The sequence below is a fragment of the Microcaecilia unicolor genome, chromosome 9 (genome assembly GCF_901765095.1).
Source record: "Microcaecilia unicolor chromosome 9, aMicUni1.1, whole genome shotgun sequence".
NCBI lineage: Eukaryota > Metazoa > Chordata > Amphibia > Gymnophiona > Siphonopidae > Microcaecilia > Microcaecilia unicolor.
In genome coordinates, this window is record NC_044039.1 from 6116633 (window position 1) to 6143981 (window position 27349).

The 27349-nt window shown below is 44.9% G+C and overlaps 1 long non-coding RNA gene across 1 annotated transcript in view; it reads left to right on the forward strand.

The window, feature by feature from the left end:
• The window catches only part of LOC115477918, a 125694-nt gene extending 98679 nt beyond the window's left edge, over positions 1-27015 (forward strand). Inside the window, exon 3 of the long non-coding RNA XR_003943399.1 lies at positions 26912-27015. This is a non-coding gene — a long non-coding RNA (uncharacterized LOC115477918). The remainder of the gene's footprint in view (positions 1-26911) is intronic.
• The last annotated feature ends 334 nt before the right edge of the window (positions 27016-27349 follow it).

The window sequence follows — 27349 nt, forward strand, 5'->3', positions numbered from 1 at the left end:
GCTCAGGGAGAGAGGGACCCTCAGGCCTACAACTGAACCATCTCAGTTGAAGAGGAATGTAGGTAACCTTAGCTGGAAAATGAGATACTACCAGAACTGAACAGATAGAGTGGAGGAGTGGACTGAGAACGGGGGGAGCCTGGATCAAATCTCACTGCAGTTACTTAATCTGCTATTGTCTCAGCTACAAACTCAGATTGTGAGCCCTCCAGGTACACCCCAAATCCCACCAGCTGAAGAAATCCAGAGCCTGAGTCAGCTGAGAAGTGAGGAAGGCAGGGAAGTCAGCAGTGGCAATGTGAGCTACTGATGCTGGCATCACAAGCATGTTTCATTCTCCCAGGAGGTTCTTTCTGATGCTGATCCTTTTTTTGTTTGTTTGTTTGTTACATTTGTACCCCGCGCTTTCCCACTCATGGCAGGCTCAATGCGGCAGGCAATGGAGGGTTAAGTGACTTGCCCAGAGTCACAAGGAGCTGCCTGTGCCAGGAATCGAACTCACTTCCTCAGTTCCCCAGGACCAAAGTCCACCACCCTAACCACTAGGCCACTCCTCCACTGTTGCCTACTATTTGAGATTCTACATAGAATGTTGTTATTCCACTAGCAGTGGGCCCTTGCAGATCACCAATGTGGCCGCTCAGGCTTCTGCTTCTGTGAGTCTGACATCCTGCACGTACGTGCAGGATGTCAGACTCACAGAAACAGAAGCCTGCGCAGCCTTCTACATGGAATGTTGCTAGTGGAATAGCAACATTCCATGTAGAATCTCCAATAGAAGCAACATTCCAAGTAGAATCTCCAATAGTAGCAACAGAACCTCAATAGTAGCAACATTCCATGTAGAATCTCCAATAGTAGCAACATTCCATGTAGAATCTCCAATAGTATCTATTTTATTTTTGTTACATTTGAACCCTGTGCTTTCCCACTCATGGCAGGCTCAATGCGGCTTACATGGGGCAATGGAGGGGTAAGTGACGTGCCCAGAGTCACAAGGAGCTGCCTGTGCCTGAAGTGGGAATCAAACTCAGTTCCTCAGTACCAAAGTCCACCACCCTAACCACTAGGCCACTCCTCCACTCTTCTGAGATTAGCCTTGGGCAGTGCTAACCTGCCAATAGTCAAGCAACAGCAGCTCAAATTGCCGCACAGCTGCGCTGCCTCACTTCTCAGCTGACGCAGCCTCCGGATTTCTTCAGCCGGCAGGGCTTGGGGATCCCCTCCAGCTGTAGCATTTTTTTATTTAAATTTTGGTTGTGGGGAGGGAAAGCAAGCAATGAGTGGGGGGGGGGAGGGGGAACCAGAGGAAATGAGATTCTTGGTGACTAGTGCCCACCCATATTAACCTTTGCCCCAGCCAAAAATAGTCAGTTCTGGCTGCACCACTGTGTCCCAACCTGGACTTCTCAATTTTGATAAAAGGGGCTCCACATTTGCTAAGTGGCAAAGTGTTTCAATGACTGAACAGCATATTGTACTAACCGTAGCTCAGAGGAGAATATCTGTTACTCGCCTCAGTCATTTGAGGAGATCCATAAACTTTGGCAACACATTCACAGCAGCTCTGTCTTTGGTCTGTCCCAGTATGACAACACTTATGTACTTATGAAGATACATTGCATGAAGGTATAAAAATATGATGAAGGTTCATAAAATGGCATTTTAGTTCAAAGCAAATTTACTGGAAGCATTTCTTACAGCCAGAAGCAGTGGCGTAGCCACGGGTGGGCCTTTAGGGTTCAGGCCCACCCAACAGTAGCATACGTTTAGTGGTAGCTGGTTGAGATCCCAAGCTCTATCAGCTGAAGACTTCCCTTTGATGGTAAGCCAAGGTGGAAAGGAGCGTTTTCTCGCCAGCTGACATATTTTTGTGGTGCTGGTGGGGGAGAACACTTGGTGCCCACCCACTTCTTGCCTAGGCCCACCCAGAATCTGTTGTCTGGCTACGCCCCTGGCCAGAAGACTGTAAAAATCTCTTCTGAAAGGTCTGCTTTTTAATGTTAAATGTATGTGTCCACTAGACATCAGGGTACTTTAAATTATTTAAAAAGAATGCATAGCAAAAACAGGCACACCGGATAAATCACAGGGAGTCGAATTAGCACAAGTTCAGGCTAGGCATCTGTCTAGGGCGGCATAGTTTGGGGGGGCTGCATCAGCACATCCCAGCACTGTGAAACCAGACAAACAAGAGCAGGTTGGAGTGTGCAATTTCCAAATCCAGTGCCAGCAAATGCAATCTTCCTTCTCACATGGAGCCTGCAAGCTGGCACATAATGCAGGCACCTCACTGCCCGCTGCTCCCCCTCCCCCACCTCGGCTGTGGCACCTGTCAAGAAATGATGTCACATGCGAAAGAAGGAAGCTCCTAGTGCATGTTGGCTGCATGTTGGGGGCTTCTCACCATTTGGTACAGTGCAGAGCTGCAAGCCCGGGAGTGAGGCGGGAGCTGGAGGCAAGGAGGGGCATGGTGTTGGGACACAGCTTGTGCCATGGTCGTCATCACTCTGTTGGCTAACAGGGACGGGCACACCCTTGCTCTGCCTCATTCTGAGGGGAGCATGGTGGCTGAGTGGGAGCAGGGATGAGGGAAGAACGAAGGAGCTGCTGTTGGCTGGGGGAGGAAAGAAAGGTGTGGCTGGCAGGGCAGAGTAGGAGAGGGAGCTCACATCTGAAAGTTTACCTAGGACAGCACATACCCTTGGTTAGGCTCTGAGTTCAAAGCCTGTTACTCCAGCCTATGCCAATGCCATGGCTGTTTTAATTGTCATGTGGTTTTCACTTTCTTTTTTAAGTAGAGGAGTGTGGTAGCCGTGTTAGTCCACTCTTAAGGTTATCAATAGAAATCAAACAAAATAAAACATGGAAAAGAAAATAAGATGATACCTTTTTTATTGGACATAACTTAATACATTTCTTGATTAGCTTTCGAAGGTTGCCCTTCTTTGTCAGATCGGAAATAAGCAAATGTGCTAGCTGACAGTGTATATAAGTGAAAACATTCAAGCATTACTATGATAGTCTGACAGGGTGGGAGGATGGGGGTGGGTCAGAGGTATGCATGGGGACATCAAAGCATATCATTGATATTCTAACAGGATGGGTGTGGGTAGGTGAGGGGAGGGTGATCAACAGAGACATACAGTTTTATGGTTTATAATGGGCTAGGAACCCCAGGTCCTTGTTAAGTCCTTTCTGTTGGGTGTTAAAATATTCAATCATTCTGACTTCAAAGGTCTTACGTTCTTGTATGGTTTTAAAAGCATTAGCCAAGAGCCTAGAAATACCAGGAGTTTCCAAAATTTGTAGATCAGGACAGAAAATTCCTAGTATTTTTGAAAACTCATCTCCGAGGGCTTGGTGTGGAGATTGAATGACTGCAGGTGTGGGGGGAGAGGGGGGTGAATGGAATGAAAATCACCAGACAGAGAAATCTTGGCATGTTGTTACCACTTACCAGTTTTGAATCAACTATTTTATCAGTGAATCGTTCCAAAATGCTTCTGCGAGGAAGAAAATGTGAAGCCATAGGTGCACTTTTTATGTGATGATGACTCTATAAGGAACTGACCATCTCAAATTTGGTTGCAATAAATGTCCACTGTGGGAGAAATTCCATAAAGTGCGCTCAAAAATTGGCGCTGAAAGGTATTCTATAAGGGGCATTCCAGGATTCGTGTCCAACTTTGGCCACAAGGAGTTAACACCAACTGAACCTAGGTGTATATCCCAGTGAGCAACCTGGGAGCAGATCCCTTGAATTCTATAACGCTATGGGCATTTTAAGGGAACGCCCTTAATCTGTCCATGCCTTTCCCATGGCCACGCCCCCTTTGCACATCTGCAGACAGGTGCTACTCCATAAATGGGGCACCTAAGTGTGTTTTCGCACGGATCTGCCTTTCTGACCTGTTTCAGCGCCTTGCATCCATTTAGAATGCTTTTCCACACCAAACCTTCAGTGCAGACAGCATGTATAAGGTCCAGCATCATATATAGAATTTCCCCCCATAATGTATTTACTTCCGACTCACCAAAGGGAGGTGACAAAAATGAACAGAGGAAAAATAACAGCTTTGCATGATAAGATTTCATTTAAAACTTGGTGGAGAGCAGTTTAAAACTGCAGGCAATCTAGCAGAGAATTTTGTCAGCCATGACAGTTTTCAGAGGAAGAGTTTAGCCTGCTGCGTTACGTATGGAACGCTGAGTTAGTCGTACCATTGTTTAAATAGTAGGATTGCAACAGAAGGATAATCAAACATTCCAGGTACCAAACTCAGAATTCTAATTAAATGAGTCTTCGCTTTAAAATAGTGTGTGGGGGGGGGATTCACCAGCTTAGTTAATCGGATCATTTTTGGCTCAGGAAAGGAGAAGTGGCCCAACGTGACTGTGTGATTTAGCAAGAATGTGAAAAACAGCTTTACTCCGTCAGCCAGCAGAGAGCAAAATCATATCGTTTGCTTCTAAAAATGCAAGGAAGCAGTGAGAAGTACATAAGTACATAAGTACATAAGTAGTGCCATACTGGGAAAGACCAAAGGTCCATCTAGCCCAGCATCCTGTCACCGACAGTGGCCAATCCAGGTCAAGGGCACCTGGCACGCTCCCCAAACGTAAAAACATTCCAGACAAGTTATACCTAAAAATGAGGAATTTTTCCAGTCCATTTAATAGCGGTCTATGGACTCTTATGTTTTCAATTACTGCAGCATGACTGGAAGGAAAAGGCGACTTCTTTTCTTGCATTTATGGAGTTGCTTAAATCAATCTGCCTGTTAAGCAATTCAGAGCTTCATTAGACATAGATTAAACCACAGTTCATACTGTAGACTATGTTAGTATCTGGCTTCGTTTTGGAAATCTTCTCTTCGTCTGTCTTCATTAGGACTTCAGCAGGTTCAGGGCTAGAAAAATAGAAACATGACGGCAGACAAAGGCCAAATGGCCCATCCAGTCTGCCCATCTGCAGCATCCACTATCTCCTGCTCTCCCTATGAGATCCCACATGCCTGTCCCCCACTTTCTTGAATTTAGACACAGGCCTTTGTCTCCACCACCTTCAGTCTCATTGAGGAACTGTGTCAAAGGCTTTGCTGAAATTTCAAGTGGACTACACCCCACTGCATGTCCTTGATCCAGTTCTCTGGTTATCCAGTCAAAGAAATCAAACAGATTCTACCTTACTGATCGAGCTTCCTCATTCTATCTTCAGGGTCCATTCCTCTAGGTTTCTCAGCCTGCTTGTCTCACTCTTCTGAGGTTTTCCTTTTAGAGTCCTGAACCCCGAGAGATCTTGGAAGAGATCTGACAAATTTGCTCATTTTTGAAGGTCAACAATTTCCAGTTGTCCATATACAAAAGCATTCTTTGTATTTCTTTACTTTTGTTTTATAGAAAAGGCAAAAGACGTCAGGAACCAAATTTGTAAGTTCTGCTATTCTTATTCTTTCAAAAACGTTACATTCGAGTCAAGAAAATAAATGATACACCTTCCAACCCACATCAACGGAAAGCAGCACAGTATTAAATATGGAAGTGTTTTCCCCACGTGAATCAAATATCGCATGCATTAATTTCTAAAAAGAACTGAAAACCTGTCCAAAACTCGGTAAAAAAAAAAAATCTGAAAATAAACCTTTTTTTTTTCTGGTACATCCCTAATTTTGTCAACAAGTTTCTAGTTATGGCTGATGTCATCTGCATAGCAGTTGAGAGCATTTTGCTTTTATAACCCCACTCTTAGAACCTTGAAAGCAAGCTCCGAGCAGGGATGTGATGGAAGTGACTCCTAGAGGGGTCTCGGAAATAGCGCAGACCTAAGGAAGCCCCACCATGAGGCGCTGGTAGCATTAGCTCTGAGGAAGACCACTGTTACCAATGAGAAGTGGGACTGGGTACAGCAGGGCCTCTTTCTCTTGACTTTTGGTACCCAAACATAGAGGTATGCTTACTAAAGTGACTATCAGGCTTATTTTTGAAAGTGATCGCCGGTGATCTTCCAACATAAATCGGGAGATGGCCGGCGATCTCTCAAAAGCGGCGAAATTGGTATAATCGAAAGGTACTTTTTTGACACCTTCGCCGCTTTCCCATCGTCGAGCCGGCGAAAGTTCAAGGGGGCGTGTCGGCGGCATAGCAAAGGCGGGACATGGACGGGCATGGGCGTGGCTACCAGATGGCCGGCTTTTGCAGATAATGGGAAAAAAAGTGGCGTTAATTAGTATTTCGCCGGGTTTACTTGGTCCTTTTATTTTCACGACCAAGCCTCAAAAGGTGCCCGAACTCACCAGATGACCACCGGAGGGAATGGGGGATGACCTCCCATACTCCCCCAGTGATTACCAACCCCCTCCCACACTAAAAAAATAAAAATAAAAACCTTTTTTGCCAGCCTGTATGCCAGCCTCAAATGTCATACCCAGCTCCCTGACACCAGTATGCAAGTCCGTGGAGCAGTTTTTAATGGGTGCAGTGCGCACTTCAGGCAGGCAGACCCAGGTCCACCCCCCCTACATGTTACACTTGTGGTGCTGTTGAGCCCTCCAACCCCCCCCAAAACCCACTGTACCCACATGTAGGTGCCCCCCTTCACCCATAAGGGCTATGGTAATGGTGTAGAGTTGTGGGGAGTGGGTTTTGGGGGTCTCAGCACCCAAAGTAAGGGAGCTATGCACCTGGGAACTATTTGTATATTTAAAAAAATTTTTTAGAAGTGCTCCCTAGGATGCCCGGTTGGTGTCCTGGCATGTGAGGGGGACCAGTGCACTACAAATGCTGGCTTCTCTCACAACCAAATGCCTTGGATTTCGCCGGGGTTGAGATGGCCGGCATTTTTTTCCATTATCGCTGAAAAACAAAACCGGCCATCTCAAACCCGGCGAACTCTGGCATTTGGCCAGGCTAAACCGTATTATCGAAAAAAAAAAGATGGCCGGCCATCTTTTTCAATAATACAGTTCCGGCCAGCTGCGGCGCCGCCAAAATAGATCACTGGCAATCTATTTCGCTGGTGCCGTTCGATTATGCCCCTCTAAGCAGTTAGTATGAGTTTTAACATGCACTACGTCTAAGCACAGTTAGCACGTGAAAATTAGCGTTCACTGTCAAAAGTGATATTAGGTGCGTCTGCGCTAATTGTGCTTCACTATTTATTTATTTGTTGCATTTGTATCCCACATTTTCCCACCTATTTGCAGGCTCAGTGTGACTTATAATATTCCGCTCTGGTATCGCCATAGCAGAGTAAAGAGACAATTAATAATTACATAAGAACATGAGTAACATATTGGGATAAAGCATTAGGTATATTGAGATCATAAATGAAATGACAAAGGTTTAACAATTTTCTCCCCTCTCCCCCCCACCCCCTGCCGTGGTATAGTCACAGCCTTAAACACTAAACATTAATAGTAATATAAGGCAAACAAGACCCTCCCCCTCCCCCCCCCCCCCCCCCCCCCCCCCCCCCGTCCATGCCCCAGGAGGTCTGGTTTCTTATGACCTCCCAGAACAATGGATGGAAAGCAACTTAAACCAACTCTAGTCCCAATCCCTCCCTCCCCCCTGTTATCGAGCTGACAGCTCATTACAACAGATTTAAAATAAGACTTCTACCTTGTGGTGACAGAAACCGGGATTTACGTTTAAAAGAGCCCTTTACTTCCCGCGCCTCCCAGGATAATAAACGGTGTACCAATGTCAAAATTCAGGTGAGGATTCAGAGGTCCAAGACTGCAAAATACACTTTCTCGCCAATAAGTACAACTTACGAAACAACAATCTGTTCTCCACTGAAGGGCCTCGAAAAAATTGGAATCCCCAACCTATTAGGAAGGAATTTGGGCTATAATTCATGGTAGGGAAATTGTCTGTATTGTAACTACAGGTGAGATCCTGAACACCCCCCCCCCCCCAACAGCAGTGCATTGCCCTTGCACTTCCATGGGTTAATTGTGACTGTTAAAGTGCAAAGTCCCTGAAAACCTCAACCAGCATAGATTGGGTAGATGTGTGCATAAATATTCGATCTTCATTTTATTGGGGGTGATAGCTGTATTTGTGCTTGTTATATGTCAACTGAGAAACATGCCAGTAAACATTTTCCTCTGGGAAAGTATTAACGGAGGGAGGGGATGAGCACAAAGGAAATGTGGGATAAAAGCAGAGATCAAAGAAGGTCAATAATGCAACAGGAAGGAAAAGGGGGCAGACTAGGTGACCTCTGCCATCATATTTGATTTTTCTGTTTAATTAGTTTGGATATTGGTCAACCCAGTTTGCTTTTGTCAGGTCCTTAAACACAACCCACCACCATCTAAACTGAAAAGTTTCGGTGGGTCACGACATAAACATTTCCTTTATCTGCTGTGAAGAATTTACAGCTGAAATGTGCAGTGTATGTCTGCAAAAGTAGAGATTCAATGAGGCGAGGGAAGAGCCAAAGAAAAGCATAACTACATGTTCACATGACTTCATGTGTTTATTTTATCCTAAGTTCCCAAGGGAGATATTTTGTTTAGAAAAGAGCAAAGCTATTTGATTTTTAAAAAAAATTAAATAAAAGTTCACTATCTCCAGTTAACACGAGATGGTTTGCCAAGATAATAGTAACAATGATAAATGTGGTTATATGAAAATAGCGTTTGAGATGATCTTCAAAAAACACCAGGAGCGAGAGACATGCCTGAGCAAGACACTTGTATCTTAATTCATAAAGGGAAGTCTCACAAGCTACTTACTATACAATCAAAAAATAGCCTTTGTTTTAGGTCCTTTTGGTATTTCAATAATTTCCAATACCTTATTTAAGAAATAATGATTACTATCTATAAGAGCATAGATGAGGAACAGAAAGGTGGCCACCTCAATTTCTAAACATCTTCAACTAACCTGATGCATGGTGGGTTAGGTCACTAGATGAACACCATTCAACCATCTATCACCCAGAGAGAGAGAGAGAGAGAGAGCTCCAGTTTATTGTTTGACAATTGTTATAAAAAATGTTAGGTCTTAAAATTCGAAGAGATCCTAACTGCCTGCTGAGAAGGGCATCCTTGGCTTCACAGAGTGTAGAGTTCTGGGCCTAGAGAAAACTGGAATCTTATTGGACCAAAAGCAACAAAACAGGATATGTAGAAAGGGAGGTTCCAAAATCACTTAGGTTCCTGCTTTATCCTAAAATGGAATCTGAAAAAGGCCATTGATATCTTGCAACTCTTGAACTAGTCTACAGTGAACGAAGCTCTAGGGTAATCCACATGAAGTGGCAATTACAGCCCAAAACAGCAGCGGCTTAACTGTCATGTGGAGTTAGTTACATGGAATCATGGATAACTCAAAATAGCAGTAGTATGATTTCATTGAATGTACAACAATGCATCAGAGGTAACCTTGTCAGGCAGGAGCTGGCCTTAAACCAGTACACCTGGGTCGGAAGACACTGTCTTCCAAGATGAGCTATTGTGCCTCTGGGGATCTGGCTCCAGCAGCCCATTCCTAGCTGTGTCTTGTATTTCTTGTTTTTTTTTGTTCTTGTGTCCTGATTGGCCCAGTGGAGGCCAGCTCAAGGCAGGCTCTGGTTCTCTGGTATTTCTGCACTGTTTTGGGCTTGTCCACTGTTGGTTCATTGTTCTTTTCTTGCTGCTGTTGTCTTCTTTTCTTGTCCAGCCATCTTGTTCCTTAGTTGTCCAGCCATCTTGTTCCTGAGGCCCCACATGGGTTCCTAGTTTGTTTGTTTGTTTTGTCTTGCTTCATGATACCTGAGGATTCCAGCTTCTTCTAAAGTTCTTTGGTTACACTTCTTGGAGGTACATTGGTATTAAAACTTACCTTGGGGAGATCTATTGCTTGTCTTTTCTAGTATTCACGTTTGAGGAGATCCTGTCTCATAGCCTCCCATGCCCAGGCTAGGGGCTCCTTGACAAACCTTCATGAAGTGGCGGATACAACCCTAAAGGCAATGGTGAGACTTTTAGAGGTTGGATGATGGTCATGAAAGAAGGTGAAGAAGGTTTTGAGTTCCACGTGGAAATTTGTAGATGTAGCCACAGTAACCGACTTTTCAGAATGGTTGGGGGTGCTAAAGTCATCAAAAAGAACCCCTCCTTGGACACGGTGAAGTCATTTGTTTAATATTGGGGGTGCCGAAGCACCAATAGAGTAGCCACCTATGGGTTTATCTACCCAAGGTAAATGAACAGTGGTGGGCAGACTGGATGGGTCATCTTGGTCTTTATCTGTCATCATTTACTATGTCACTGTGTTACAGGATCTTTCTAGTCCAGCAGAAATTACCAGATCCTAAAAAAGTTTCAGCTTTCAAAAATATTTCTTCTGATATGGTAGAACAGTGTTTCCCAAGTCGGTCGTAGAGTACCCCCTTGCCAGTCAGATTTTCAGGATATCCACAATGAATATGCATGAAAGAGATTGCATATAATGGAGGCAGTGTATGCAAATTTCTTTCATTCATATTCATTGCAGATATCCTGAAAACCTGTTTAAGGGCCTCTTTGAAAATGTCCTAGGGCTGAGTTCCTAAATTTATACTCAAAATTTCACTAAACTCCTACATTTAAGAGCATAAAAAGTGGGTGGCAATGGAGACAGATTTATCCGCCAGATTCTATATATGGCAATTAAAGTTGTACGTGCAAATTTGGAAGAGCGGCCAAATTGCGCTCACAACTTAATTGTTTAACAAGCCAATTGGCACAGATAATTGGTCAATAATGAGCAATTATCGGCACCAGTTGACACTAATTAGAATTTATGTGCGCAACTTTCTAAGCGCAATATGTAAAGTGATGCATGTAAATTCTAATGTGCAGATCTTAAAAGGGGGCATGGCCATGGGAGGGGAATGGGCGGGTCTAAAGCATTCCTAGAAACTGCGTGCACTGTTATAGAATGTGCCTGATCTGCATCTAAGTTACACACGGGCATTTATACCAGGTTTTAGTTGGCGTAAATGGTCGTGCCCAGGGCTTTTTTTGAGGGGGTACTTGTGGGTACTGAGTACTGGCACCTTTTTCATTGCTAAAATTGACCCATGGTCCCCATGTTTTAATGAAAGATCTCAGGCCCTACACACCAATTCTGTCTTGTCATAGATTCTGTGACTGGTTGCAGGGGACCTGGCTATTCTCATCTTTCCCCCTAAACCCACCTCTCCTCTCCCCCCTTTCTCTATTTCTTTGGATAGCACTCTCATTCTCCCTGTCTCATCAGCTCGTAACCTTGGGGTCATCTTCAACTCCTCTCTCTCCTTCTCTGCTCACATTCAGCAGATTGCCAAAACCTGTCGTTCTTTCTCTATAACATCAGCAAAATCCGTCCCTTCATCTCTGAGCACTCTACCAAAACCCTTATCTGCACTCTTATCACCTCTCGCCTAGATTATTGCAACCTACTTCTCACCGGCCTCCCACTTAGCCATCTCTCTCCTCTTCAATCAGTCCAAAACTCTGCTGCGTGACTCATTTTCCGCCAAAGTCGCTATGCTCACGTTAGCCCCCTCCTTAAGTCACCTCACTGGCTCCCTATCCGTTTCTGTATTCAATTCAGACTTCTCTTACTGACCTATGTGCATTCAATCTACCGCTCCCCAGTACCTCTCCACCCTTGTCTCTCCCTACGTTCCCCCTCATGCATTCTGCTCTGCAGATAGATCTGGCTTGTCTGTCCCCTTCTCCTCTACTGCTAATTCCAGACTCTGTTCCTTTTATCTCGCTGCACCTCACGCCTGGAATAGACTTCCCAAGCTTGTACGTCTAGCCCCGTCTTTAACTGTTTTCAAATCCAGGCTAAAAGCCCACCTCTTTAATGCTGCTTTTGACTCCTAACCACTACTCACTTGCCCTGTATCCTTTTATCCCCACCTCTTTAATTCCCTTACCTCTTAGTTGTTCTGTCTGTCTGCCTGTCCTATTTAGAATGTGAGCTCTTTGAGCAGGGACTGGCTTTTCGTGTATGGTGTACAGCGCTGCGCATGCCTTGTAGTGCTATAGAAGTGATAAGTAGGAGGAGGAGGAGTGGGTCCCTCAGTTATCACCCTACCCCTGAAAGGTGGCCTGTCATTTCAGTACCGGCACCTTTTACGCTAGAAAAAATGCACTGGAACATAAGAAATGGCTCTGATTAGGACTTTCTTAAGAATCTAAAATATATTTTGCGAAAAATCAGTGAAAAATTGAATAAGAGGACGTTTTTTTCCAAAAATTGGCACAATATTAAAAAACGGAGGGTTTCAAACAATGAAAAAGATCTTGAGTCGTGACTGGACACATTTTTTTGGTGTGTCCTAAGGCTTCTCAGGTCTCTTCCAGTAACACTGTAAGGGCCCTGCTTACTAAGGTGCGTTAGCATTTTTAGCGTGCACTAAATGTTAGAGACACCCAGCTGTAAAGGACTAAAATATAAACTAACACATGTGTCTAGCTTTTCCTACATGAGCACACAGCTGTGGAATGCATTGCCACGGAACTTAAAAACAAATTACGAGCGAATCAATTTCCGTGAATCTCTGAAAACCTATCTATTCAAACAAGCATACCATAATGAGCAATAATTTAATTACAACACATCACCACTTCAACTATGCTTTGATCACTTTCTCGTTATATCTGTTTGCTCAGTCTCCACATTGATATCCATGCACTCCAAGGAACACCAACTGTATCTTTTACTATATTGCCATCCATGTATTCCATGCTACACCAATTGTATCTTCTTACTCTGGAACGGCGAATGCCATAACGGAATATTGTAAGCCACATTGAGCCTGCAAATAGGTGGGGAAATGTGGGATACAAATGCAATAAATAAATAAATATATATATTTCTATGGGTGTCTCTAGCATTTAGCGTGCGCTAATTTTTAAAAACACTAGTACACCTTTAGTGCAGCTTAGTAAATAGGGCCCTTAAAGTTATCCATAGCAACATTTCTTGACTCATTTGGACTTGGCCTTTATTTATAAGCATAGATTTTAAGTTCCTAAATTAAAATGAATTTTCAGCTGAAAATTGAGAGATCAATATTGAAAAAGGTTTAACCAGGCAGGAAAGGTAACCAGCGCTTGGACATCCATTTCTTATGTACAGTATTTTAGAATATCCTGTATGTCAGCAGATCCTGTTCGAAAATACATGGGAAATGACCTTCCGTATCTGACATACAGACTTGGCCGTCCATATTCTGAGTTGGGCGTCCTTTTGAAAAATTCGCTTCACATGATTGGGATCATCGTTTGTTATGTGAGTCACCGAGCTTGATGTAATTTTCACTTGAATTACAAGGTCTCTTTGTTTGGAATTACCCTTGGAGACTCTGATGAGAGAGACACATTTTTATATGCTATTGATTCTCGAGGTGGACATTTTCATTTGTCAATAAGAATGAGATACTATGATGGAAACTGAGGAGTAGCACTAACAATGGTCAACATATACCCAGTGCTCTATGTCTGAAGATCCCTTTCTTCAGCCATATAGGTTTTTATCATGGGAAGCATCTGTTTTAGGGGCTGCTGTCTTTTTTCCCCGCTATCAACTTTCTTTGGTTTCCGAACCTCATTGTTTTAGAATGTATTTTCTCTAGAAAAGGTTTGCTTCCTATGGGTTATTATTTATATCTGTCCTATCCCCTCTCCCTCTCTGCTTCTCCTTGGTCCCCATATTGGTTTCCCATATCCTCATCTTATGCAGCTTTTATTGAAGCCTTGAGCAGAGGTGGTATTAATCCTTATTCACCTGTTGAATGTATTGGGAAGGAGCAGGCTATTTGGGGAACATAAAGTAACATGGTACTATTTACCTTCCACTCCACCCTCTGAGGCTTTGTTTAAGATTGTACTAAGTGGTGTTCCTTGGTCAGCTGCCACTCAGAGTGGATCGTTGCTGCGACCCCCCCCCCCCCCCCGGCGCATCACCTCCAACCCCCCCCCCCCCCCCAGGTGCATTGCTCTTATCTCCTGGGGGGGGGGGGTGCTGGGAGCAATTGCGCGACTGTCGGCTCCCTGCTCCCTCTGCCCCGGAATAGGAAGTAACATCAGAGGGAGCAGGGAACCGTCGGAGCTGACAGCCGCATGGCTGCTCCCTGCACCAAGAGTGAACCGCCCCCAGCGCCCCACCCCCAGTACACCACTGGTTGTACTTGCCAGTCTATGCATGTTACAGCCCTCACAGACAGATGATCAAAAGCCCCGCGCTGTTCCAAACACAGCGCGGGGCGCTATTAGACCTATGATCAGAGATAATGCATGCAAATTTAAGCAGCGCAATTATCTCTGCTCATGGGGTAGAAGTGCGGGACAATTGTGCCTGAGCATGCGCTCAGCACAATCCTCCCGCACTTGTTTGACAGGTCTGGGCTGGAGACCAATGAAAAGAGAAGGACGCCCATCTTTAAATCGGAAGATGGACGTCCTCAACTGCCCTGTTGCAGGGACGGCCAAATTTCAAGGGGGTGTCGGAGGTATAGCGACGGGGCAGTTGAGGACGTCCAAATTTTGGATGTTTCTGCATTGGGCAGTTAAGGATGTCCAAAATTGGATGTTTCTTTGAGAAAGACGTCTTTCTCATAGAAACATCCACTTTTGGACGTCCTTAATTGCCCCGTCACAGAAATGTCCAAATTTTGGACGTCCTCAACTGCCCTCGCTGGCAGGTTTGCTGTAGGGGGAAATGGGGACAGGGCTCACCATTCCTCCCCAATGATCTGCAAACCCTAACGCCAGCTCAGAGCTGGCGTAGGGTTTGTCGCGGCCAGCGACCCAATCTTTGGTGCGCTGGACGCTGATCATTGGGGATGAATGCGTTAAGCGCTGATTAGCATGCATTTGCTGGCTACTTGCGCTAAGAGCCCTAGAGTGCGTTGTTTCACGCGCTAGAGGGCTCTGATCATGTGGCAGTAGCAAATGCCGGCGCTAGTATGGCGCTAACAGCCTCTAGTGTCGGCGTTTGCTTTTGATCATCTGCCTATCAGTGTCTTTGTTTAGGGTTGTACTTGCCGCTCTTTGCAGGTTGCAGCCCTCTGAGCCTTTTTTGAGGTGTGAAAGACATTTAAGTTTTGTTTTGATTCCATCTTCTACATTGTGATCCTCTTGGAAGGATTTCTGTTCTTGTATTTTTGTTGACTTTTTGTTTCAGTGGTTGCAATTTATTTTGTGTGATGAGGAATGAGCTCTAGTAGACCACTTGCACTGTTTTTATAAGTAAAATATTTCATCTCCAGATTCGCACAGCTCATAGGAAAAAACGTTGTGGAATTGTTAAAAGATGTGATGGTTCCCTGCAAGGCCAGAGTTGTCATGATGTATTGTTTAAAATACGAAGAAAAACACAACTCTTATTCAAACAAGTTCTCACAGATTCCTTCATGCAAAGATTTCTTTGTTTTTCTTTAAGATAACATAAGGAATTACATATATCGGAGAAAATGGTTATGGAATGCGTACTCGCTGTGGGGCTTATTTTCGAAATAGACAAAAAAAAAATCAAAAAATTGACACATAGTGGCAGATGGACAATTTTTTCCGCAAATATGTCCAAATCGCTATTTCTGAAACTCATTTTTAAGACATTTTTCTATTCAGTTTCTCTAAATCTCAAGGGGGCCTGCTGGAGGCGTGTGTTTTGGGCAGGGCTAGGGTGGGCTTACAATTTGCACATTTTTCTGCAACATTGTAAAAATGTCCAGGGCAAAGAATAGGACATTTCTGGCTAGACCTGTTTCAATAACAACTAAGGGCCCTGTTTACTAAGCCATGCTAACCGTATAGATGTCCATAATATGCCACAGTTATCGCACGCTAATTTTTAGCACGCGCTAAAAACGCTAGCTCACCTTAGTAAACAGGGTCCTAAGTTCCATAATGGTGCCCATTGACCAGATGACCACTGGAAGGATAAAGACATGACCCCTTCTTAATCCTCCAGTGGTCACTGACCCCTCCCACTCGCCCTAAAAGGTGAAAGTGACAGAACTACCAGGCTCTATGACTGCTTCAGGTATAATGGTCATTCTTCTTAGAACAGCAAGCAGGTCCCAGGCCCATATCCCACTCTAACTGGTACATTACTGGTGGAAAGTATGAATGCCCCCAAACCACAAAACACCTACTGAGCCCACATATAGGTGACACCTGAAGGCATAAGGGCTATTGTAGTGGTGTACAGTTGGGTACAGTATATTTTTTTGCTACTCCTGGAGGGCTCATGGTGTGATGCGTACCTGGACCTGTGCTAAAATAGCACAAGTTAATGGTAAATTAACACATCTTAATGGGAGCTAACTTTATTACTATGGGGTTCTTTTTGCTGAGCTTAGTTGTTAATGTGCAGTTTAGAGTGTTGTAACAGCTCACGGTCCTGTTAACCTGCTTTTGCAGTGAAAAAAATCTATTAGCATGCAGCAAGGGAGTGGAGGAGTAGCCTACAGGGCAGGCAGATGATCAAAAGCTCTAAAATAGCGCTGGAACAGCGCTGGGCGCTATTAGACCTATGATCAGAGATAATGCATGCAAATTTAAGCAGCGCAATTATCTCTGATGATGGGGTAGAAGTGCGGGAGAATTGTGCCTGAGCATGCACTCAGCACAATCCTCCCGCACTTGTTTGACAGGTCTGGGCTGGAGACCAATGAAAAGAGAAGGACGTCCGTCTTTAAATCGGGACGCGTATTGTAGGCAGTGTGTTTTTTCTAGCAAAAAAGGTTCCAGTACTCAAATGCTAGGCCACCCTTCAGGGGTGGGGTGATCACTGAGGGACCCACCCCACAATAGCCAGACCCCCTGCAACCAGTCACAGAATCTATGACAAGGCAGAATTGGTGTGTAGAGCCTGAGCTCTTTCATTAAAACTTGGGGTCCACGGGTCAATTTTAGCAGACAATGGAAAAGGTGCCAGTACTCAGTACCCCCAAGTACTCCCTCAAAAAAGCCCTGATTGTAGGACAACACCGAGGGTTATTAACTTTCAAACAGCCCATTTCCACAAGCTTTGAAATACTTTGCATATTAAAAGCATATCACAAAAGCACTACCCCTTAAGTTCATCAGAGATTTACTGGAAATTAATCACATTCTGCTGTTCTCCAGAAATATTAACACTTATTAGAGCTGTGTGCTTGTTGGTATTAAAGACGTACACTTGTTGGTCATCCACTGTTCCAAATCTGCTTCTTTCATACGAGTAGGATTCAGGTTTGCAGGTTGGGATGGGGAAGAATTTCAGGTTTTGGAATTCTAACAGGTGCTTTGGTCCTGGAGCAAACAATCTTCCCCTCAGGCTATGATTACTTTTAAGGATTATCCAGAAATGCTGATGCACGTTTGCTTGTGAGATCACACAGTCTGCTCTTCACACCTCAAGATGGGATCTTTCAGGCCCCGAGGGCTTATCTGCTTTGTGTGGAAGCATTAGATTTCTAAAACCAACATGAAAATAAAGATTAATAGGGATGTGCACCTGTTAGCGATCAGTAGGAATGAAGATGCGATTTGACTAGCTTGCATTAAAATTTTTAAGACATATTAAAAAAAAATTTAAATATCAGAAATCGGGGAAAAAAGCCAAATCAACCAAAAATGAACTAACACTTTTCGTTGTGTGCCCATCCTGTAAAGGTCAACATATGACATACGAGTAATTCCTTTTTATTGGACTTCCCTAAGGGTTCCTTTTATAAAGCTATGGTAAAAAGTGGCCTTCAGTAGTATAAGCATGTGTTTTTGGCGCGCGCTGGGTCATTTTTTACTGCAGCTGGGAAAAAGGCTTTTTCAAAATGGGGACAGGAAATGGCTGTGCGCTAAAATGAAAAGTAGTATGTGGATATTTACCGCCACCCATTGATCTAGTGGTAAGGGCTCACATGCTACACACACGGTAATCAGTGGCGATCCTAGGTCGGCTGCCACAGGGGCGGATCGCCGCTGTGCACCCCCCCCCCCGGGTGCAGCAGCATCCGTCCCCCCAGGGTGCAGCATGACACCCCCCCCCCCCCCCCGGCGCAATGACACCCCCCTTCCTGGTGCATCAAGCCCCCCCCCCCCCCCCCGGGTGCATTCTTGGCTGCTGGAGGGTGCAGAGAGCAGCCACGCGCCTGTCGGCTCCACTGGCTCCCTGCTCCCTCTGCCCCGGAACAGGAAGTAAGCTGTTCTGGTGCAGAGGGAGCAGGGAACCAGCGGAGCCGAGAGGCGCACGGCTGCTCTCTGCACCCTCCAGCAGTGTGCACCTGGGGCGGACCGCCCCCACCGCCCCGCCCTTGCTACGCCGCTGGCAGCAATCATGCAGTGTGTGCCAATTTGGCCGCACTGCTGATTACCGTCGAGAACGCCCACTGTGGTAGAAAATAGAAAAATATTTTCTACTGTGGGAAACAGCACACGCCAACTTCGAAATTACCACCGGGTGAGCATGCTAACTGGGCGGTAGTATCGATTTGGCACGCATTACACATGCGATAGCCTACTGCTGCTTTGTAAAGGACTCAAGCTTAACCCACACTAATGGAATTAGCGTGTACTAAATGCTACACATCCTATTTTATATCTATGGGCTTAAGGCACTATAAGGGGTCCTTTCACAAAGGTGGCTGAAAAATAGTCTGCGGTATAAAAGGCCACAAATCCATTTTGGGTCTGAGACCTTACCGCCAGCCATAGACCTAGCGGTAAAGAATTTGGGTGGTAATGACCTACATGTTTCAGATGCCACTTGGCGAGTGTCCGCTATGTACGCCAGAAAATAAAAAATATTTTTCAGACGCGCGCCAAAATTGAAATTACCGCCAGGGCCACGCGGTAACTGGGTGGTAACTCCAATTTGGTGTGCGTTGGGCGTGCGTAGGCACATACGCGGTTTAATGAAAGGGGCCCTTAGCACTCGTTAATGTCGTTAAAGCATACTAAGCTTTAGTAAAAGGTCTCCTAAATATGCTTGTGTTCAGTTAGTGCAAAATGAGGCTATTTAAATTCCCCTCAAGATGCCACTGCACCAGTCTGCCAGTGTGCCATTTTACCAGGTTACATTGTGCTGCCTTATGTAGACATTGTCGTGTCATCCACTGAGAAATCCTTTCCCTCTGACTGGAATTTGATGCTCCTGCCATATGAATCTATTCACATTTGCTATTGAAGCTAGAGTCTTGCAACAGTCTACTGATGAGGTTGAATGATCTTAATTGCATGAAACAATGGTTGCTTCCTGCAATTAAAATTCTTCTGCAAACCCGGTTTCCTGATTTAGCAGAAATTAGGGGTACATTTAGGATTGCAGACAGCCCATGTTCTGTCTGTGAGAACTGGATGCAATCTAATGGCCAGGTTAGAATCCAAAGGTTTCTTGATCTAAAAGAATCGTGCTCATTTGGGCCACACGTCATTTTTTTCATTGCGATATTAACATAAATTTGGTAGATGCCGTTCATACATACTTTTTTTGTAAGCTGTTTTGGACTTACTCTCCTGGTAGAGGGTGAGCAGGATGGTTTTTTCATGACCTGAGAGGTTCCTTAACCTAACAAGTTATGTGTGTAAGTAATCTCTTAGTACTAAGATGTCAGGTGGCTTATCAGTCAAAGTCAGAAAATCAAACAAGGACAAAAATGGAAATTTATTACATCCCAGTTCTTTTTGCTCCTCTGTGTTTCTTGCTGCTTCCACTATCTCACTTTCTCAAGATGGAGGAGTGGCCTAGTGGTTAGGGTGGGGACTTTGGTCCTGAGGAACTGAGTTCGATTCCCACTTCAGGCACAGGCAGCTCCTTGTGACTCTGGGCAAGTCACTTAACCCTCCATTGCCCCATGTAAGCCGCATTGAGCCTGCCATGAGTGGGAAAGTGCAGGGTACAAATGTAACAAAAATAAAATAGATACTATTGGAGATTCTACATGGAATGTTGCTATTCCACTAGCAACATTCTATGTAGAAGCCTGCGCGGCCGCATTAGTGATCTGCAAGGGCCGACTTCTACATGGAATGTTGCTAGTGGAATAGCAACATTCCATGTAGAATCTCAAATAGTAGCAACAGTGGAGGAGTGGCCTAGTGGTTAGGGTGGTGGACTTTGGTCCTGAGGAACTGAGTTCGATTCCCACTTCAGGCACAGGCAGCTCCTTGTGACTCTGGGCAAGTCACTTAACCCTCCAGTGCCTGCCGCATTGAGCCTGCCATGAGTGGGAAAGCGCAGGGTACAAATGTAACAAAAAATAGATAAAAGACAAAATGGTAGCATCAGCTCCTTTCTTGATATATCCACATATAGCACAGAACACCCCCCAAAAGGACCTGATGGGATATATTGGACTGGGATGTTAATGAATCCTATGAACAAGGCATAGATTTCTCCTGTCCTTTCAATTTCCCAGGATGTTGGATTGTAAAGCATTTTTGTTTTATTTTTAAGAAAGGTGGTATATATCAAATAGAATTCACCATAACCATAACCTGAAACAGAGTTTTTCTTGAAACATGGTAAACGTCAGATTAATAAACAGGACAGATGGATGGATGCAAAACTTTTGAGAAGTTAAGCAGAATTTTCTGATCTAAAAGGAATATGTATGTGATTGAATTGATTTGTAAAGACAGTTTATGTGATTTGGATCTTAAAACCTAGTGTCCCATCACAGAACTGCTCTGGGGCTGGATGGATGATCCTCTTCAAGACATGGGCTCTGGAATTTGTCTGCAGTAATCGAGAGTAAAAATTGTTCCTTGGCAGTTCCGGACTGCTCTGTGGGCTGCAGTAGTGGAACTAGGAGCTTGTCGCTGGGTGAAACTTGACTCAAGTTGTATCATTGAAACAAGAGTCCATGTGCCAGAAGCTATAATGCAGAATCTCAAAACAAAAAGATGAAAAGTTATGATTTTTTTACTCAAGAACATAAGAGTAGCCATACTGGGTCAGACCAATGGTGATAATTTTTGTTAAATTAGCAAAATTAGCGCATAGCCATTAATTCCTAAAATGAAAAATTGACCATTTTCTAGCTGAGTAAAAACAGCCTTAGTGCACAGGAAACCCCCCCAATAAGGGCCACTTTTTACCACAGCTTAGTATAAGGACCCCTTAAGTTATGACACTGTCTCATATTTCTGTTACACGGATGTTGTATTATTATGCTCTATTATTGCTATTACTATAAATGAATTTTATTCTAATAATATTATTACCGCAGCCTATGTCTGCCTACGCCTACTGTCCACCACGTAGACAGACCTGCACTTCCAGTCATGCCTGTGGCTGGGGTAGAAAGGGCTTGACCAGGTCTGGGTTGGTCCTTCTTACATGCTGCAGAGTTTGCTGTTCTGATTTTTTTATTCCTGGTACCTTTGTGCTCAGATTCCCAGTGAGGATATCTGACCATCTCAAGTGTCAGACGCTGCAGGGGGGGGGGGGGGGGCGCACTCAGCCCCTGATGGGCTGATGATCAGAGTCTAATAGCTAGAGTCTAATAGCACCATACAAGCGCCTGCCCAATGATCAGAGCCAGTGAGCACCTGTAATAACGTGCTTGCCGACTCTGAATGCTAATTGCATGCAAGTGCATGCAAACAAGGGTCTCCCATATTCATCCCTCATGATCAGCAGGCAGTGTGCCAAACAAGGGCACTGGAACCGCTGCAAACCTTACACCAGCTCAGAGCTGGCGTTAAGGTTTGCTAGGAGGGAGGAATGAGGGAGACCCACTGAAGAGGTTTGACAGGTCCGAGATTTTATCCCGGACCTGTCAAACCTAAGCCCGTCCCCCCCCCCCCCCCCCCCTCTCCCAAACACAAGAGAGACAGGTTGTCCTGACCTAAAGTTCAACTTGATCCGTGCTTCTACTGGGACCAGGGAGGAGCAGTCCCTCTGTCTCAACTAAGGATTAGTACAGCAGTGACTGGCTGGGGGGAGTAACCTGGGAAGGTCAATAGTACCTTAGCCAAAGATGGACAGGGGCTCTCAGAGCTGGAAACTCTGAAGTGAGCAGTAAAAAGCTTCCAGGCCATAAACATAAATGTAGTATATTTGGACAATAAAAATAGGACATGTACAAACAAGACTCAAACACAGGGGCGTAGCCAGACAGCAGATTTTGGGAGGGCCTAGGCAAGAAGTGGGTGGGCACCAAATGTTCTCTCCCCCACCCCCACACCAAAAAAATATCTCAGCTGGTGGGAAAATGCTTCTCTCCAGTCTCCACCTTGGTTGGTAGTCTGCAGCAGGCATGTGCTGAAAACTGAGCATGCGAAGGTGCCAGTATTGTGGAGAGCAGCATTTTCATTACCATGTGCTACTGTTGGATGGGCCTGAGCCCTAAGTGGGTGGGCCCCGGCCCACCTATGCCCACCTGTGGCTACGCTACTGCTCAAACAGTAAACCAAGGTATTAAGAAATAGCACACTATGGGATAGGGCAGAGGCACAGGGGCAAGGGAGTCATTGTGCAAGGGTGACACCTAGTGGTGGAATTTAGGGCCCTTGACTGAAGGGTTGCATAAAGCAGCCATGGAGCGGTCAAGGATTGTCACTGCAATGGCTGCTGTACTAAAATAAATTAGGAAGGATTATGAGATAGGAAGAGTTCTCAGGTACTTGTGAATGAAGCTCAGGGTGCCAGATCCCAGCTGCTGGTTCTAACTGTGCTCTAAGCAGGAGGAAATATGAGGTTAGAAAACAAAAGGCACACTTCTGCATGGAGGAGGCCAAACTACTTCTGGAGATACAGGCCATAAAAAATGATTTTCCATTTATGTCAGAATCAGCAGGAATTTTTTTTAATCTCAGTGTCTGGTGCCGTCTGCACAAAAGGGCTGGGAGAGATTCCATGAACCTCTGTGTGATTCAGGCAGAGGAAGCAGAGGCCTTCCAGCTCTGCACAGGAAACTGACTTCACAGGCCTTAAACGCCAGAGTCCCAGGCTGAGCTTAACCTTAACTAACTGCTGACAGCTCTGTAAACAATGCCACTTTCCCTTTTCTGGTGCTCCTTCTATTTTTCGGCTTTGGGGGCTGTGAGAGACGGCTGGTGGGCTTGATTTCCTGGACTGGAAACCTGAGGCTGACAAGCTGCAGAGGAAAGTGGTAGCTGAGCGCTGAGGACAAAGAAGGTGAGGCGCTCACTGGACTGAACAGCAGAAGGCTTTTGCTATTTTCATTCCCAGTGCAAACCTCCTTCTGGGTGGTCTTGCCCTCTCTGCTTGTCTTTCCCTTCCTCTTCTTTGATCCTTTGCTCTGTCTGACATGTACAGACGGTTCGTTCCTCAGCAGCTCTAGACAAAGGCAAGCGGCGTCATGTGTGTTTCATTACTTTCTCTGAATTTTGTCTGAATTCTTGATGTCCACCCCTGTCACGGCGCTGCAGGAAGCCAGTTTGCGTGTGGGAGAGGGGCCTAAACTCTCAGACCTTCTGCTAACGTAATGGACATTATCTGACTCCTCCCCCCTCCCTCCCTAAATTCCCCCCAATTGTACCTACCATACATGTACCTTATCTACCACAGTATCTCCTTGTATTCATTCACACCATGTACTACTACTACTACTATTTAGCATTTCTATAGCGCTACAAGGCGTACGCAGCGCTGCACAAACATAGAAGAAAGACAGTCCCTGCTCAAAGAGCTTACAATCTAATAGACAAAAAATAAAGTAAGCAAATCAAATCAATTAATGTGTACAGGAAGGAGGCGAGGAGGGTAGGTGGAGGTGAGTGGTTACGAGTCAAAAGCAATGTTAAAGAGGTGGGCTTTCAGTCTAGATTTAAAGGTGGCCAAGGATGGGGCAAGACGAAAGACAGTCCCTGCTCAAAGAGTTTACAATCTAATAGACAAAAAATACAGCAAACAAATCAATGAATGTGCAGAGGAAGGAAGAGAGGAGGGTAGGTGGAGGCAAAGTGGTTACAAGTGGTTACGAGTCAAAAGCAATGTTAAAGAGGTGGGCTTTCAGTCTAGATTTAAAGGTGGCCAAGGATGGGGCAAGATGTAGGGGCTCAGGAAGTTTATTCCAGGCGTAGGGTGCAGCGAGACAGAAGGCGCGAAGTCTGGAGTTGGCAGTAGTGGGAGAAGGGAACAGATAAGAAGGATTTATCCATGGAGCGGAGTGCACGGGAAGGGGTGTAGGGAAGGACGAGTGTGGAGAGATACTGGGGAGCAGCAGAGTGAGTACATTTATAGGTTAGTAGAAGAAGTTTGAACAGGATGCGAAAACAGATAGGGAGCCAGTGAAGGGTCTTGAGGAGAGGGGTAGTATGAGTAAAGCGACCCTGGCGGAAGACGAGACGGGCAGCAGAGTTTTGAACCGACTGGAGAGGGGAGAGGTGACTAAGTGGGAGGCCAGCAAGAAGCAGATTGCAGTAGTCTAAACGAGAGGTGACAAGGGTGTGGATGAGGGTTTTGGTAGAGTGCTCGGAAAGAAAGGGGCGGATTTTACGGATGTTGTAAAGAAAGAAACGACAGGTCTTGGCAATCTGCTAACGCCGTTAACGGTAATATGTAAGCCACATTGAGCCTGCAAAAAGGTGGGGAAATGTGGGAAACAAATGCAACAAATAAAAAAATAATAAACTTGGTTGTATAATCTCAGGATTATCTTTTTAGGGAGTAACACGGGTAGCCGTGACACTGTGGTCTTGCCCTAATATGTTTCGCATATGATGCAATAACCACATAGACACTTGAATTCAAAATGGTAACAACTTGTTCGCAGCTTTATTATAAAGTCAAATGGTCAACACAAACATTCAAAATTGCTAGGGTACCCGAGCCAACCAGGTGCAATGGAGTGTCGCAACAGTCCTCCTATTTTGGAGCTCAAAATTTATTTATTTATTTGTTACATTTATAGCCCACATTTTCCCACCTATTTGCAGGCTCAATGTGGCTTACTTAGTACCGTAATGGCGTTCGCCAAGTCGGTTGTTAACAAATACAAGATTGTGCTGTGATCAAATGAGATAGAGGTGAATCAGGCATCATGGGTTGAGGGGAAAGAGGATAGTAAATTGTCCAGTACGATCTTTGATTATGTTGTGTTGCAGGGTGTGGGGATTTATGTTGGATCGTTGGGATAAGCATTCCGCCCCCCCCCCCCCAAAAAAAAAAAACTCTGGTTGCAGAGCCAGCTCTGTGAACAGCACCCACTTGAAACGAGAGATGCACCAGAGCCATGTCTGATCATAAGAAGCATACTGAACAGAACATGCCTTCTTAGGCACCAGAGCCAGTGGAGATACCACCATCTTGTCAAAAGGTTTGCATGCGAAAGGAACAGCAACCCTACCCAGTTCGATCTCCTTATCTATTTTGGCTTGCACTGTGGGGGATAAACGCCAGACAGATGCTGCATTCCTGGCATAATCTCTTTCTATTGAACCAGAGTAAGGAATTCTGAAACCCAATGAAAAATCCTCCCAAAGGCCCAGTGGGTCTTTTTCTCCTGGCTATCTTAACAACCATGGTTTGATTTTATCCAAGGGCACAGATGTGGGGGAGGGGACTTTTGGTAAATGCTATCATGGTTACTCTTCCATTACACGATTCCTTTATGTGGTCCCTTCACATGAACCTTATCTTACCACAACATCACATTATATTTGTTTACTCCAGAGTCTGCAAACACCTCTCTGGTACTAATTAAACCACATTGAGCCTACAAATAGGTGGGAAAATGTGGGGTACAAATGTAACAAATAAAATAAAATGAAGGCATAGAATAGGGCAGATCCATGCCTAATTACAAAAGAGCGCCAACTGACACCAACTATTGATTGATAATGGCTCATTAACTAGTTTGCATGCAGATCTGGGATCAGTACCCAAATTCTCACGACCTATATATAATCCAGGGGATAGTGTGTCCAGGGCGGAAATCTAGAAAAACATAAGTGTCAAATGACAGAAATGACAAATGAAAAAAATTGGCATAAAATCATACTCTTTCTTTGGGGCTTCTGAAAGGATCTTGACAGACAGGAGGCAATATGCGAGAGATTTCAAAGGAGTTTTCTCAAGTAACAGACTAGTAAGCGGTGTAAATTTTATGAATGGAAAAGTGCCCTCTGCTCGGTATCTAAAAGTATGTTCATAGGTTTCAGAGCACAGGCAGGTACAGGGAAAGGGATAGGGGAGGGAAGGACACGGGAAGGTGTGCTTAGATTTCTTCCTACAGGTTCAACCATTGGGCTTTTCTCATCTTAGGTGTTCTTCATGAAAGCAATGATCAGAATCAGAGCACTGACACCTAGGTTCTAAGGAGCGCAAGAAGGGGTTCAGAGAGTGTGAGAGCGAGAGAGCCTTCAAATGAGTGTGACACACTCCTAATGAGTGAGTGAGAGGACTCAAAGTGTGTGAGAGTGAGACAGCCTTGAAATGAGTGAGAGAAGGGGGCTCAGAGAGTGCTTTGAGAGAGCATTCAAACAAGTGTGAGATACTCTTAATGAGTGAGAGAAGTGGATTAGAGTGTGAGAGTGAGAGAGCCTTAAAATGAGTGTGACATTGTCGAAATGAGTGAGAGAAGGGGCTCAGAGTATGAGTGATACTTCTGGAGTTGGAAGGGAGGAAGAGGGAGATGGAAAGGTTATGAGAGAGACCATGGGAAGTGGGGTGTGAGAGATGCCAGAGTTGTCTAAACACTGACATGCGAAGTTCCTACTGTCCATCACTTTAGAGAACACAGATACTGATCAATAGATGTTCCAGTTTTCCAGAGAGAAGCAGCAACATCTCCCATTTCTGGACTCCAGATGTCCCTCTCAAGAATGCTTAGGTGTTAGCAAAGCTCTCAGGGCCAGTGCAAGCAACCAATGCAATGCCTTATCCTTCGCCCCCCTCAAGTAATATCCAGGCCCAACAAGCAAGGACGGCTGGCAAAGAGCAAACTGCCTGACGCTTCTCTGTCTTTATGTTTCAATTGCAGGGTCAATCCTCGGTGATTGCGAGCCTTAAACAAGGAACATGGATGATTTTGAACGCCGCAGAGAGCTCAGGAGGCAAAAGCGTGAAGAAATGCGTCTGGAGGCTGAGAGGTACAGCTCTGTGTTTCTGTGTGATATGTTCAACTGGGAGACCTCCTTCCCTGCAAACAAGTGTTTCCTTCCTTTCAGATCTCTTACGGTATCCTGACAAAAATCTGATGTTCCACCACTAGATCAGATCCCTCAAAATTCTGACTTTTTGAAGAATTCCTCTTCTCTCCCCAATTTATTACTGGGCAGCCTGTAAGTGTGGCAAATGGTCTGCTTTCAATAGCTCTAAGTGTCCAAAATTCCATCATGCCATCGCCCAACGGCTTCGTGTGGCACTCATTTTCCTAACATTGATTCATCTTGTAGTTCCTTGTAAGCCTTCTGCAATC